The 14,348-nt window shown below is 51.7% G+C and overlaps 1 protein-coding gene across 1 annotated transcript in view; it reads right to left on the bottom strand.

The window, feature by feature from the left end:
- NDNF (neuron derived neurotrophic factor) overlaps nt 1-9,454 on the bottom strand; it is an 82,902-nt gene extending 73,448 nt beyond the window's left edge. The window contains exon 1 of the mRNA XM_078676852.1: nt 9,174-9,454. The gene's annotated coding sequence lies outside the window, so the exon portion shown is untranslated. The remainder of the gene's footprint in view (nt 1-9,173) is intronic.
- Between the last annotated feature and the right edge of the window lie 4,894 nt (nt 9,455-14,348).

The following is a 14,348-nucleotide window of genomic DNA, read 5'->3' as shown; positions in this document are numbered from 1 at the left end:
GGAGGTGTTGAAGCTGGCGTTGGAGGTATATTTTCTTTATTGTTATTCTTGGGACAACAGTTGTCTGTTTTGTAATGCCCCACCTGTTTACAGGCATAACAATAAGGCTTTTTCTCAGTTGAAGAAGTGTCTTGGGACCCACCCCCATCCTTGGAGTTTTGGGGCCCTGGGGAAGTCTTTTCTTTACTTTTATCCCCACCCTTATCTTGAGGCTTGGTAGACTCCTTCTTCTGGTTACTGTCCTGATTCTTAGGCCTAATCCTGGTTCTGACCCATTTGTCTGCCTTCTTTCCCAATTCTTGGGGAGAGGTCAGATCAGAGTCTACCAGGTGCTGGTGTAAGAGCTGGTTCTGACAATTACTTAGGATCTGCTCCCTCATAATCAAATTATACAATCCTGTAAAGTCATGTACTTTGCTGCCATGTAGCCAACCCTCCAGAGCCTTAGTTGCACAATCAACAAAATCAGTCCAGTCCTGAGTCTGTGTCTTCTGGGTGTCTCTGAACTTCAACCTGTACTGTTCAGTGGTTAAGCCAAACCCATCTATCAGAACACTCTTCAGGACTTTGTAATTGTTTGCATCCTCATGTCTAACAGTGAGGAGCTTATCTCTCCCTTTCTCTGAAAAGGAGTACCATAAGATTGCTGCCCACTGTTCCTCAGGAACCTGCTGTACCATGCAGGCTCTCTCAAGAGCAGTTATCCATTTGTGGATATCATCCCCTTCCTTGTAGGGGGGCACAATCTTTGTCAGGTTTCTACTATCATAGGACCTGGGTTTCTCTTTAGGAATATTGCTGCCACCAGTGGCATCTAAGCCACACAATTTCTGCTCTCTTGCCAAGGCAAGTTTAGCTTGAGCTAAGGTAAGCTTAGCTTGACTCAGGGCTACCTCCTCTCTCTCTATCTGGAGTCTGACAGCCCTCATTCTAGCCCTATGCTCAGCTTTCTGAGAAGCACTCATGCCTCTCTCTGATTCTCTGGAGGCACTAGAAAGATGAGAGTCCCCTGAGGGAGATCTCACTCTTCTGTTGCCTGGGAGAATCACATGTTGGGTTCTGGGGAGGTGCTGGCCCTCTCCATTCCCCAGTAGGTCCAAGTTGGCCTGGCTAAGCCTACCAACTGGAACCTGGCTACCCTGATCCTGTACTTCTAAGTCCTCAACCTCTGAGTCCTCATCCAAGTCATCATCATCCTCCTCTTCAGGGGGATCAACTACAGGGGGGTTCCCTGTGTCTAGGGAAGCTGCTTTTGCCTTCTCTAAGTCATCCTGTTCTAGGATTTCTACCAGGATTAGGCAGGTGGGGCTTCTGCCCCTTTTTAACCCTCTTGCTTTGCACAAGGCAATCAAGTCTCTGCGGGTTAGTTTGTCATATCCAAAAGTTGCCTGGGTAGGGTCAACTGTCACAGGACTAGACCCTGAGGCCTTTCCTGTGTCAGACATGGTTACTAGTGAGGTGTAAGTGGTGCACTTACCTACACTAAGTGTTTTCCTACTGGACCTTGCTAGTGAGTCGTAGTCAGGGGTGTGCTACTCCCTTCAACCTACAACTACTAAGTTCAGTAGAACTTAATATGCTAAGCTTTTGATTTTATATGTACCTAGAGGTACTTGATGTGATCTTTCAATTTGATATAAAGATTGCAATGGTAAAACAACAGCAAGCTCAAATCCGCACCGCTGCTCACCAATGTGAGAAGTTGGCCTGGTAGGGGATGTTTCCAATTCTGGAACCACCTACTACCTGACCAAACAATCCCCTTATGGTGTCTGGTTGTAAGTCAACCTTATTAGACAAGCTATCCTAGGGGTAGCATGGACTAAGCAGCCTAAAGGCTTAACTTAAGAGGTCGTGTTAAGCGAGCTGTTTTACCACATACAATCCTGTAATACCAAATGAAAGGACACCACACAAGTATATATTATAAAAATATATGTGTTTATTACTAAAAACAATCCCCAGTATTCTTTATGAATAAAGGGGCACAAGCGTTAAATCAAAAGCACTGTTTAAACATACAAGTTGCACAATTATGGATGAGGGCGAGGGCCACTCAAACCATATACTAAACAAGTGGTATAAGAGAGGCCACTCGAACAGTGGTTAGGCCTAGGGCCTAGGGAATCGCTGGGAGCAGTCAGGACAAGCAATGCTGAAGTCGGGAATGGCCCTCGGGATTCGGGAGATGTGCGGAAAGCGCACGCATGCACCAATGTTAACCAATGGTGCGTAAAAGTCAAATAGTTAAAGTTTAAGGACACTTCCGCTGAACCTAGAGGAACAAAACTTAACACACAGACCCTAGAGGTGTGCACCAGTGTGGGAACACCGGCGGAGCAAAGTTACCTCACCCACAGGAAGTGGGTGCACAGGGTCGAAGTGGCGTCGGGTTTTGATACGCAGGCTCTTGGTGCTTGAAGCTGAAAGGGCTGCAGGCAGGGTGAAGACGAAGTGTCCGGTGGAGTCCAAGGGTGGACTCAAGTTGTAGAGTACCTGAAAGCAGAGGGGACAGAGTCTGGGTCACTCAGCAGTGACCAGGGTGGAACCAGGACGGAACCAGGCAGTGTCGGGCGCAATCAGGTGGTCGTCGAGGCGCTTCTCTTCGCTGTCACGTGGGCTCTGGGGCATCTGCGACGTCCAGGAGCAGGTCACGATCTGTCCCACGCAGGCTCTCACCGTCGGTGCAGTCGGCTTCCGGTTTGGAGCAAACAAGCCTTGGTAAGAGCAATCCACGCGGGATTGGAAGATGGCGTCTCACTCGGACCAGGAAGGTCAGAGTCGGGGCTCCCTTTCAGGGGAGCTGGTGTGGATCTGGAGCAACCAGAATCACGAGTCTTCTTTTGTAGTTCGTCGGCACAGGGACCACAAGCCAGCTGGCAAGTGACCGGGCCAACGCGTTGAGCCAAATCGTGCCAAAGGGCCCCACGCAGCACTCGTCGAGTGTGGAGGGCTGAACTTCGGCTCAGGAGTAGCTCAGGGTGGGGGCTTCTCAAACCCCGGTGTACAGCTTCGAGGGTCACTCGTGGGCTGCACGGTCAGCGTCTCGTGGTCACTTCAAGATGGCGTGCCCCACGCTTCCGGTCGCCTCCACGGGTCTCAGCTTTGCAGGGACTGTGGATCGGGCTGTTAGAAGCTGGGCAGGCTTGATCTCGTCGATCTCAGTCGCTCGAGTTCCGGCGGGAACTGCAACCAAGTAGACGTCGAGGGCTGGATGGTGCCTGCTGCTGCAGGGTGGTCACTCCTTGACCACAAGGGAGATTCTTCGGGCTTCCACGTTGAGATGGAGGGCGAAGGGTCCAGAATATCGTTTCAAATGTTTCTTCCAGGAAATCTGATGTGCATTGGCACTGCTCCCACTCTTATTCGAATCTGGTGGGCGTGATTACCTGCTAGGTCCCCTCCTATGGGTGGGACCCAGGAAGTGGGTGGATACACCCCCTTCCTTTGATCCAGGCCGCCCTGGCACGAGGGCTGGAGTGCCCCAGAACCGGTTTGGCCGGATTATGCAAGGGGCAGCCTTGTGCGCCCCAGGCAGTGTCTGGTTTCTTTCAAACCTCCCTGCTACAATACACTATCTCCTGTCTGGAGGGCGGTGACACCCTCCTGTGACAGGAAACCCTTTGTCCAGGACCCCCTTGACTGGGTTTCGGTCAGCTCCAGGGGTCCAGACATTTGTCTGTGGCAGAGGCATCCATTTTGTGGATCTTAAGGCCTTTGGAGAAATCAACCGCATTAAAGTGAAGTAACATGTCTTACCCCTCTAGAGGGGTGGAATGCCATCCCCGTCGCCAGAACTGGCGAGGGGATGGTATTCCAAAGCGTATGACACCTTACACGACATGTTTTGATAAAGCCAAACCAGAGTTGCTAAATAACCGCGAGGATTATAAGGCACTTAATAGTATATGGTATGGCATTATCCTGAAACAGCTTAGGGATTTGTTCCCGACGGCTGCAGACAGGCTCAGCTCATGCTAGAGCTCCATCTCACATAAAAACCAAGCACCCAGCCTCCAGGATTGGTGAGGCCTGTCTATAGGAGTGGCTCACAGGTTTACATGTGTCCAGATATAGGTTTAGACATAGGTATACTATATCTAAGCAAGGGGTGTGTACACCACCTTACCCCAGCTGAGTGATCAGCCAGTTGTGTCAATTTAAGAACCAGCCAGGGGTGGCAAAAGATATGCTGCAGCCCCTGGTAGGCCTTAGTGGCTCCTGTGCCCTGTGCACCTATAGTGCATTCTACAGGGGCTGACAAGGAGTCCATTTCCAATTGGTATGTACCTAGGGTACATGGAATCCATTTTACAGAGAGAGCAGATGGCCTGGGGCCCTGATTAGCAGGGAACCAGGTCAACTAAGTCAAAAAACCAGCTAAACACAGGCAAAAAATCTGGGGTAACCATAGTCAGGTAGCCACCTTCCTACAACAACCAAACCAGAGTCTGAGCATTGGTCCGATGAGGCCCTGACAAGCACATCACAACAAAATCCTGAGTCTGAGCCCTGGTCCCAGGAGGCCCTGACAGGCACATCACAACCAAACCCAGAGTCTGAGCATTGCTCCAACGAGGCCCTGACAAGCACATCACAACCAAACCCTGAGTCCGAGCACTGGTGCCATGAGGCCCTGAAAAGCACATCACAACCAAACCCTGAGTCCGAGCACTGGTGCCATGAGGCCCTGAAAAGCACATCACAACCAAACCCTGAGTGCGAGCATTGCTCCAATGAGGCCCTGCGAGCACATCACAACCAAACCCTGAGTCTGAGCACTGGTCCCTCGAGGCCCTGACAAGCACATCACAACCAACCCCCGAGTCTTACACATTGCTGCCTCAGGACACTGTCGTGTTTTGTTGTGCTATGATATCAAAGTGCAGCCTCCGGACCCTAAAAGCCATGGCACGACCACCAAAAGCTTCCTTGTCGAGGCCCTGACAAGCACATCACAACCAACCCCTGAGTCTGATCATTGGTCTCGCGAGGCCCTGACAAGCACATCACAACCAACCCCTGAGTCTGAGCATTGGTCCCAGGAGGCCCTGAGAAGCACATCACAACCAACCCCTGAGTCTGAGCACTGATCCCAGGATGTCCTGACAAGCACATCACAACCAAACCCTGAGTCGGAGCATTGCTCCCACGAGGCCCTGACAAGCACATCACAACCAACCCCTGAGTCTGAGCACTGGTCCCACGAGGCCCTGACAAGCACATCACAACCGACCCCCGAGTCTTACACATTGCTGCCTCAGGACACTGTCGTGTTTTGTTGTGCTATGATATCAAAGTGCAGCCTCCGGACCCTAAAAGCCATGGCACGACCACCAAAAGCTTCCAACAAACCCTTCCAAACTGAGTGCAACTCACTGCAGCCAGTGAACCCCTAGAATGCATAACAATCAATATATCAGCCGGAGGCACTGCCCCCTCAGGCCTGAAAAGCATGTAGAAGCAAAACATGCATTCATAAAACTGGCACAGCACACTCAGGCACTGAGTCTGTCACAGTGCAGCCAGGAGACCATAAAAGCACATTTATGGAACAGAGCTCTCATCAGATTTTAGCAAACGCCGCACAAAAACCCCAGAGCCTGACACACCTACCCAGCAGACATAAACAAGAACAGAACAGTAAATCCACTGAACCTAACAATTAGTAAGGAACCCCTTTGACACAAGCACAGAACAAGCACGCCTGCTTCTGACACTGTTTCTACCAGATATGCTAACAGTCAAGTGCACAGCCTTGACACTCTACTGCCACTAGACACACTAACAACCGACTGCACAGCCTGGTACACTGCTGCCACCAGATACATTAGTTAAAAAAGCAACTGCACAGCCTGAACAACACTGCCACCAGGTACACTAACGACTAGCTACACAGCATACACTGTCATCCGATACACAATCAACTGTACTGCCTGAAACACTACTAACAAAAGTTATACTAAGAACAAACTAAACAGTCTGCCACACTGCTACAACCAGATACACCGACTTAACTGCACAGTCTGCAGCAGTACTACCACCAGATACACTAAAATACAACTAAGGAGCCTGACACGCCCAGAAGCACTAACAACCAACTGCACGGAACCGCGGAGCCTCGAACAGGGCCAGTAAAGCAATCCTAACACAAGCTTTTCCAGCAGCCTAGTGGCCAGATCTACAAGCTCGTAGAATCCTAAAGAGGCCCTGCAGAGGCAAACTCCGGCTGCACGGACACAGTGCTGACACCCAAGCAAGCAGAAAGCCCGTTGACACACTGCTGACACCTAGACACATGGAGCCAAACACGCTGCTAACACCCTGGCAAACAGGGTGTACACGGAAACACTGCTGACACACTAACAAGCAGGGAGCCCACAGACATACTGGTGACACCCAAGCAGGTAGAGAGCCCACAAACACACTGCTGACACCCAAGCAAGCAGAGAGCCCACGGACACACTGCTGACACCCAAGGAAGCAGAGAGCCCATTGACACACTGCTGACACCCAAGCAAGCAGAGAGCCCGTTGACACACTGCTGACACCTAGACACAGGGAGCCAAACACGCTGCTGACACCCTGGCAAACAGGGTGTACACGGAAACACTGCTGACACACTAACAAGCAGGGAGCCCACGGACACACTGCTGACACCCAAGCAAGCAGAAAGCCGACTGACACACTACTGACACCCAAGCAAGCAGGGAACCCCGCAGACACACTACTGACACCCAAGCAAGCAGAGAACCTGCAAACACACTTCTGACACCCAAGCAAGCAGGGAGCCCATGGACACGCTAATGACTCCCAAGCAAGCAGGGAGCCCACGGACACACTGCTGACACCCAAGCCAGCAGGGAGCCCGCGAACACACTGCTGACACCCAAGCAAGCAGGGAGCTTCAGGTCACACTACTGACACCCAAGCAAGCAGGGAGCCCAGACACACACTGGTGACACCCAAGCAAGCAGGAAGCACACAAGCAGGGAACCCACGGACACACTGCTGACACCAAAGCCAGCAGGGAGCCCGCGAACACACTGCTGACACCCAAGCAAGCAGGGAGCTTCAGGTCACACTACTGACACCCAAGCAAGCAGGGAGCCCAGACACACACTGGTGACACCCAAGCAAGCAGGAAGCCCACAAGCAGAGAGCCCACGGACACACTGCTGATACCCAAACATGCTGAGAGCCCGCAGACCCACTACTGACACCCAAGCAAGCAGAGAGCCCATGGACACACTACTTACACTCAAGCAAGCAGAGAGCCCAGGGACACACTGCTGACACCCAAGCAAGCAGGGAGCCCATGGACACACTGCTGATACCCAAACATGCTGAGAGCCCGCGGACACACTACTGACACCCAAGCAAGCAGAGAGCCCACGGACACACTACTGACACCCAAGCAAGCAGGGAGCCCAGGGACACACTGCTGACACCCAAGCAAGCAGGGAGCCGAGGGACACACTGCTGACACCCAAGCAAGCAGGGAGCCCACGGACACAGTGCTGATACCCAAACATGCCGATAGCCCGCGGACACACTACTGACACCCAAGCTAGCAGAGAGCCCACTGGCACATTGCTGATAGCCAAGCACACAGGGGGCCCAACAAGCTGCTGGCGCCGAAGCACACATGGGGACCAACATGCTGCCAACACCCAAACAAGGAGGGAGCCCTTCACTCTGCTGTATCAAAGCAGATCAAACACAGGTCTGTGCAGGAACTGCTTGTGTGTTGGTGACGTAAGTTTAAAATGGGTTCAGTGCAGAGAGCTGTGGGACACGCGTCTTGACCAATATACTACGGAAAGGTGGGGGGGGGGGTGCTAGGGTGGATACCAGGGCCCTGCAACCGACAGAGGACCCAGACGAGGATAGAAGAGGTAGAAAACGATGACATCTGAGCATGGAGGGGATACATCGAAGCCCATATTCTTCGACAACGCAAGTATTGCATATTTAATGAGCCACGTCCATAAAAAGTAAAGGAACTCACAGAGAAAATAGTCGTTGCTACCAGGAATGGAATACTTTAAGGCACCTGCAGTTTTATAGAAAATAAAACGTCTAACAAATAGAGTGGGAGGGAGCTATATAATAGGGTACCTCAAACCTGTGCCTGCTGCGGGGTTAATATTACCAAGACCCTGGTGGTACGGAGAAGCTAGTGAGCTCAGCGAAGTCCACCCTCCAGGCAGGGGTCCCGAGCGACCATCTCCATTGAGACAGAAACGCACAGGAGGCAGTTGGAGAAAGAGTTCCGTCCCTCCCCAAGAGACACAAAGCACTCCGAGATCACGGGGAAATTCGCACCTTTTGACTATTCACGAAGCTCACAGGTACAAGAGGCGCAGGTCTGGAGGGGGGGGGGGGATAGGTCTCCAACGGGCTGTAGGGGAGATGGGAGCGGAGAGCAAGTGAAGCTAGAGTTGGGAGGGGGGGGGCACATGGAGCTAACTTCAAGGGGTGCACTGCGCAAGAACAGGCAACGTAGGGGCACACGTACACTGGGCAGCTAAGACAGGCGCATGAGCAACTGGGATAGGTGCCAAGATGAACAACTAATGTGGAACCACACATTGCCTGAGCAGCAACAGGAAAAACACCTACGGTGGTAGGAAGCACACAGACCACAAGTAGCAGGAGCGGAAGTCCACTTAGCATGATTTATGAACATTTATGGAAGGTAGGACAGGAACGCACAGAGCAGTTGACGTGGGAGCGCTCCTTGTGTTAAATCGTTGTCACATAAGCACACAGCGCGAGGGCAGCTAGAAAAAGAGCACAGTTGGAAAGTGCAGGTAGGACCGAGGCACAGCACATTGTGTGCGCACAGAGGAGCTAAGAAAGGAGAGCTCAGCACGCGCAGCTAGGGAGGGAGCACGCGGGCCACGAAGAGCTAACCCAGCAGACACGAAAAACTCCTCAAAGGAAGAATTGGGTAGAAGGAGCAAGTAGTGACTGTAGACGCAGACACAGGAGGAGCACAGACAGTGGACGGGACGTGTTGACTGAGTTCGAGAGGGTAGTATAGTAGCGATTCTAGCGAACAGTGCAGGATATGTGAAGACAGGTAAAGGATGGGTGCAGAGTGCAGAGGACAGGAGTAAAGGAGTGGTCCTAGAGAGTATCAGTGACTGGCCCCAGGGGAGCCTTACCTCACAGTCTGCGCCCCTCCCGTCCCTGCAACGCTGCTCGTATCACGTGAAAGTCCCAGAAGATGTCACCTCTGCTTCTCTGAGCCAGTCTCAATGAAAGTTTCCAGAGCAGAGGCTGCGGGTGAGGGGTGGCTGTCGCCCTGCTCAGTGGTGGCTCCCTGGGGGTGGCTTCTGGGTGACCCTGCAGGCGGGGCTCCTTGTCAGCCAGGAGGCACAGGGTCTACCTAAGGCTGGGCTGTGTTTGCCGGCTGCTGTCCCTCTGTGGATCTGTGGAGGGGAAACGCCAAACGCTGGATGTCAATAGAGGCATCAGTGCAGAGCCGCCCTCTCCCCTGCACCCACAGGCGCTGCCACTCCGCGCACCAATCAGGTGGCGCGGGACAAGGGAAACCAGCCAATCCGCTGCCGCACGCACCTCCACCACCGTGGCCCCGCCCCGTGACCGATAAAAGCCGAAGTATGGCGGCAGCAGTGATGGAGTGTGTAAGGGAGGAACAGCGAGTGGGTTGAGGCAAACTGAGGGAAAAGTTAAGAGAGCCTTGGCAGGGAGGGTAAAGAGCATGCAGGAAGGAGCTGCCACACATACGTGGGGCAATAAAGTGCATCAGAGTTAAAGAAGTGGGACAGAGATGTTAAAGACCACAAATAATGGAGTAGAGTGAGGGCAAAATATGGCAAGGGTGTCTGTCGGGTGAGCAAGCAGCATGGATCAGACACAGCTGAGTATGACAGAAGTCTGTGTGAGAAAGGGGCCGGTAGAGACACATGATGGCGAGGAATGAGCAGGGTGGTTAGAGAAAATACGTGCAGGGCAACGAGTGGAGGGGGAGGGGGCGGCGTGGAGAGGGGATCGGGGTGATAAAGGAAAGGAAGGAACGTAACCGAAGTAAGACGAACGAAAGAGGACAAGTGAGTAGGCCAGTCTGCGAGATTGTATAGGTCATCAGAAAGCTGACCTCGAGTAGTTGCGTGATCCCTGTTTGATGTTTGGAAGAGTGTTTTTTGTTCCCCAGAGCCGCTGAGGACACGCACTGCTTACTTGCACCCCTGGGCCCCGCGCTTGAAATAAAAGAATCGCAGATGTATACGAGAGCTGCATACAAATTATGTCTGAGAAGCACTGGGTCTGGTGTCTAAAGCAAAGCGAGATGGGCGGGGAAGATGTGCCCCGTCAGGCGCTGCGCGCTTGTAGCGCTACTAAGTGGCACAGCTCGGTCTGACAGGTAAACCCCGCAGCTCAGAAACTTTGCACACCATTCCCCGGTAGGACAGTCCTGTGAGACAGGCAGAGAGAGCCTATGAGAAAGTGGACAGGGACAAAAGTGTTCGGATTCGCAGACCCCAGAAATTCATCAGCACTAAACGAGTGAAGCGAGAGGCGCAGGCGGCTCTTATGCTCTGAGAGCCCCGTGCACTTTCGAGTGGAGTCTCAGGAAGAAGCAAGCGCTAGGTGTGACCGTGAGCGTGGTCGTGGTGTAACACCGGTGAGTGGTCCTTGAAGCAGTGCTTGAGTTGTTGATACGAGGACCTGGCTCCCGTGTCCTGCTTGGGAATCAAGTCTGAGGCATGAAAGGAGCCGAGGCTTTCCCTGGCGTTGGCCTGCAAGGGCATTTCAGTGTGTCCTGTCAGCCAAGCACGAAAAAAACCCAACATATGAAGAATAAACCTCGATAGCGCTCGAACTCGGGAACAGAGGGCGAGTCTCGCATTTGGGAAACATAACATTATGCTTAACTTACCCAACTGTGAGGCAGTACTGTGAATCCTAAAACGAAGTGGTGACGCGTAGAACTATGACACGAGCACAGTATATGTGTGCTGAATACAATATACGTATTCACGTTGTCATACAAGAAGTGCGCAGCGGCATCCATACTGGAGACATTACAAAAAATAATAAATTAATAATAATAAAACGATACCGGATTGCCAAGGACAGCTCCTGGAAGCGCCCCACATACGGTCTAATTGCCAAAGCAGTAGCCCAGCAGTACTCACGCACTCTTGTATTCTACCCCAGAGATGTCACAGAAGGGCTACTTTCCTCTCAGCCTCCACTGATGAACACATACTTTTTTCTACTGTGGCGAGGGACCCTCTGCTTCTCATATTTTCTAGGTGGACGTCTTTCGCGCAATCTAACGATAGTGTTCTCTTATCCCAGATTAAAAAATGTTTACATGTAGCTGCTTGCGCTTGGGCCACCAGCCTCTCCCCTGACGCGCCACAGCCCGTGATCAGAAGATCTGGTGAAGTGAGTAACCCGTGACTACTAGAATCTTCCACTGCAGCATCACCGCGACCCTCTCCTATTGGACAGGCTGTCTCTGCCCACCGAGGGTCCTTCTACCTTGACCTTTGGTCTAAGGGGAAAGAATTGTTTGTGAGAGTGAATACCGGGCTGTACTTGGAGGGGGGATGCGGTAGTGAGGAAAAGATTAACTAAACGAGTCCCTGTCTTGGTCAAGGTATTCTGTGACCCCAACATCCCCTCACCCTGCGCCCCTGAGGATGGCACTTCTGAGCTCCACCCGTAACAGAGAAGGCACTGGGTGATGAGAGGGCGCCACACACCCAGCTCACGGCACTTCCACCTCAAAGAATCATTTCCCCGCTGCAACCGCGGCAGAGTAGGGTGTTAACGACCCTCCGCGTAGTATTTTGCACAATAAACTTATTGTCGTAGTCTGACCCTACAGTAAAACAGTAGGGTGAAGATTCCGCAGACGCACCTCTCTGGTGTTGGATGGAGGGGTGGGGAGCGAATTAAAGCCCCAAGTAACAGAAAGGGGCAGCGGGCTGGATATCTCTCCGTTCATATTTCGCCCGACGAAGTGATGAAGTCAGCTTGTGTGGCGGGACGGGCAGGGCACCGCACCGGCCTGCAGCTGAGCATGTGTTTGAGACTTACGACGCCTGATTTCCCCGCCCGCTTCTACCCTATTATTTATGTCACGACTGATCCACGCACAGAGAGCTGTGGGAACTAAGCGCGGGGCTGCCGACGGACGGATCTGTGGCCCGCCAACAAAACACAGCCTCACTGGACCTGCAAGGCGCTTCGTTTTTTTGTGCATATCTTTGAGGGGAAACGGGTTTCTATTGCACCCGCTTGGCTTTCTTTTTAATTGTGTGTTACGAGTTCTTGGTTCGCAAAGCGTGGAGCCTGAAGACGCTGTACAGGGGGCGGAAAAGTAGAATTCAACGGGAAAACATTTTGACGATAGCAGTATAAACAATATTGATTTAATGATATCGATTATTATTATTAATACTCTATATTGCTTGTGAATACACGGCCAGTGTAGCCCTAACTTGTGACGGTAAATTACATGCACGAATATTCCAGTCCGGGACCTCCGGGTTGCAAGCGTGGTTTGCTGACCAGCCCTGCAGCCGGGGCTGTCTACCTTCAAAGAGGAGCACCCGTCAAGCGGGACTGTCCAGGTCTTTTGACGTCCTCCACGGATTGCTTTTATATTTTCACGGTGTTACTTTTTAACTCGTATTCTTGTTGATAGCTAATTTGCAGTAATTCGAACCAACAATTTACATATAATTTGTGCTTGGATTTCCGATTTTTTAAAAAAGTTTTAGAAATAAAGCAGTGTTTGTCCAGCCAAACCAACACCACCCTTGACTTAAAAGAAAAGAACGTAACAGACAAGTACATTTTGCATCAACACCACTGCAGCATGTGTAAATCAGGGCTGGACATGGGAACCGGCAAAAACGGTCCAACCAGCCCCGCTCCCTTCGATTCTTCGCGTAATCTCTCTCTTTCCAACAACCCATCCCCTCTCTCTCTTCTTCTCTTCTCCGTTTCTGAGCGCTTTCTCTCCACCTTCACTCGCCCGCCCTCTCCATTGAAGCCTCCCTGTGCCTGATGCAATTAACCTCGGTAAAAGTGAGAGCGGCTTCAGCGGCGCTCCCGCGTGTCAAAGCCGCCCCAAGTCTCCGGCCCACGGGGAAATAATATTTAGACTGACGCAAGTGTAAGACTTCGTATACACCAACCAACTCCTTGCAAAACAGGAGCACCCACATACCTCACAGAAAGATCCGTTACAATTAAAATAAAATAAAACGATGTGTAAAACATTATATGAAGTAATCTTCCTCGAGTTTTTCTAGCACCCGATTCTCTCCCTTCCTTCCCCCTTCTCGCTCCCCACCTCACCTTCTGTCCACTTTCTCCTTTCCTCCCCATCTTCGTTCCTTCCCTTCTTTTTGCTCCGTCTCTCTTTCTTGTCTCCGGACTTGTACGTATGTGCTTGTTGTCCGGAAGGGCTCTTTCTCGAGAAAGAACATAATAAGCACACCAATGTATCACTGTGCCTATTTCCCCAAATTCGTCCTTTGCCATATCTCCCCACATTCACACACCACATCCTAATACTATGCAAATACGTACACTTTGTTGTACTGTGACGCGTCACACACTCTCTCACATGCAGTGTAGCTGACTTACGCAGAAGAGTAACATGTACTTCTGTCATACGCATGTTGTGTCTCATTCAAAAGAAAGAGTTACAGAATGATTTCGTCACACATCCAAGCACGCACTTTGTAACACGCACTAAACGACTGACATCACCCGCATCAAGTACCAATGTCACCCCTCCACCCCTGCCCCGCCTCCCCGTCTCACCCTGCAGAAGGCGTCGCTTTGCCACCCAGGCTCAAAACAAATTGCGCTCTGTTGTCTCAGGCCCCAGAATCAATTACACCCCCTGGCCGGCCGGTGTGGGGCCCCTCCCGCGGATCTGCTCATTTCCACATCAAGCGTGCAGCAGGCCGGTAGCAAATCAGAGCAATGTGAAGCGATCGGCTCCCGTCCGTCCGCGGGGCGTAAATCAGGCCGACCCTTCAGGGCAGTGATACACGCCGCTTGATCTTCCTTTCCCTGGGCACACTTGTGTGTTCTTTACTGCCCTTCTGTTGACACTGCCTGTCTCAGGTTGTCACAAACTGTTTACTCTGTCCGTGACCCATTAAACGATTTCCCAGACTTTTAATTTCTGCACGGGTTTAAACCAGGAAATATGCGGCATGCGGTGTGTGTTATTATTACAACATATGGGCCGCTCTCTAAAACAGGCCCCATAAAGCTAATTTTAGAAAGAAAATAATCCATTCACCCGTGGCTCCTAACAGTTTCACTATGGTGCCACT

This window comes from Lissotriton helveticus, chromosome 2_1 (genome assembly GCF_964261635.1).
Source record: "Lissotriton helveticus chromosome 2_1, aLisHel1.1, whole genome shotgun sequence".
NCBI classification, from domain to species: domain Eukaryota; kingdom Metazoa; phylum Chordata; class Amphibia; order Caudata; family Salamandridae; genus Lissotriton; species Lissotriton helveticus.
Note: the sequence above shows the minus strand (reverse complement) of the source record. Positions and strands in the feature narration are given on the sequence as shown.